Source organism: Mastomys coucha, unplaced genomic scaffold (genome assembly GCF_008632895.1).
Source record: "Mastomys coucha isolate ucsf_1 unplaced genomic scaffold, UCSF_Mcou_1 pScaffold7, whole genome shotgun sequence".
Taxonomy (NCBI): Eukaryota; Metazoa; Chordata; class Mammalia; order Rodentia; family Muridae; genus Mastomys; species Mastomys coucha.
Genome location: NW_022196913.1, coordinates 59136579 through 59138361, shown reverse-complemented (window position 1 = coordinate 59138361; position 1783 = coordinate 59136579).

The window sequence follows — 1783 nt, the reverse complement described above, 5'->3', positions numbered from 1 at the left end:
CAGTCTCTTCGTGCCCCAGCCCCTGAGAGCCAGTTTCCCTGTGCCCCAGCCCCTGAGAGCCAGTCTCTCCGTGCCCCAGCCCCTGAGAGCCAGTCTCTCTGTGCCCCAGCCTCTGTTCTTTGGGGCCCCTTACTTTTGTCTATGTATCTATGCTGCTTCCCCTTCTATCTTGATTCTTGTTTCTTAGTTTTAAAAAACACTTCTATCGGGTTGTAAAGATGGCTCACTGGTTCAGAGCACTGGCTGCTCTTCCGGAGGACCTGCGTTCGATTCCCAGCACTCACCCAATTGCTCCCAACCTTCTGTAACTGCAGTTCTGAGAGATCCAACATCCTTGGCTGGCTTCTGCAAACATCATGCACACTCATGCCACAGTGCCCACATTTACAAGCACCTATACGACACCTATACAAAACACCTTTAAACAATACCTATACAAAACCTATACAAAACACCTTTAAACAACACCTATACAAAAAAAAAATATCCATAGCAACACTTTCTTTCGGGAGCAGTTCATATTGCTTATTTGAAAATCGAAGTCTGGGGCTGGTGAGATGGCTCAGTGGGGAAGAGCACTGACTGCTCTTCGGAAGGTCATGAGTTCAAATCCCAGCAACCACGTGGTGACTCACAACCACCCGTAATGAGATCTGACACCCTCTTCTGGTGCTGTCTGAAGACAGCTACAGTGTACTTACATATAATAAATAAATCTTTAAAAAAAAAAAAAAAAGAAAATCGAAGTCTGGAGGAAGCAGAAGGAAAAACAGTCTGAGAAGTTTCACTGCCAGGGCTCTCAACCTTACTGTGACCCTTTACTACAGTTCCTCAAGTTGGGATGACCCCAACCATAAGATTTTCTTTCTTTCTTTTTTTTTTAAAGATTTATTTATTACTATATGTAAGTCACTGTAGCTGTCTTTAGACACACCAGAAGAGGGTGGTTGTGAGCCACCATGTGGTTGTTGGGATTCGAACTCAGGTCCTTCAGAAGAGTAGTCAGTGCTCTTAACAACTGAGCCATCTCACCAGCCCATAAGTTTGTTTTTTTGTTTTTTATTTTTCAGAGACAGGGTTTCTCTGTATAGCCATGGCTGTCCTGGAACTCACTCTGTAGACCAGGCTGGTTTCGAACTCAGAAATCCGCCTGCCTCTGCCTCCCAAGTGCTGGGATTAAAGGCGTGCGCCACCACCGCCCAAAGATTTTCTTTGCTTGCTACTTGGTAACTGTTATTTTGCTACCATTGTGAATTGCAATGAAAATACTGTGACTGTGGGGGTCGCAACCCACAGGTTGAGAACCACTGCTTCATAGTTACTATTTGCATGACAGTAGTAACCCAGCCCCCTTCTTTTCCCCTCCTCTCCCTTCCCCTCCTTTCCTTTTCCCTTCCTTTCTTGGATTGAAAGTAGTCCACAGCCGGGGAGGAGAGGGCGGTGGTTGCATGCCTTTAATCCCAGCACTTGAGAGCCAGAGGCAGGCATAAATTGAAAACCTTGAATGACTTCCAGAAGCTGTTAGGGAATATAAATTGGGTCAGACCGTATTTGAAGCTTACAACAGGAGAATTAAGTCCCTTATTTAATATTCTGAAGGAAAATACTCATCCCAATTCACCTAGAATTTTAACCCCAAAAGCCTTACAGGCTATTGCTCTGGTAGAAGAGAGAATTGCAGAAGCTAAGGTGCAGCAGAAAGACTAAACGAAGGGATGGGATTTCTTAATCCTCAAAACTTCCTATACTCCTACTGGATGTCTTTGGCAAGAGGGAATACTGG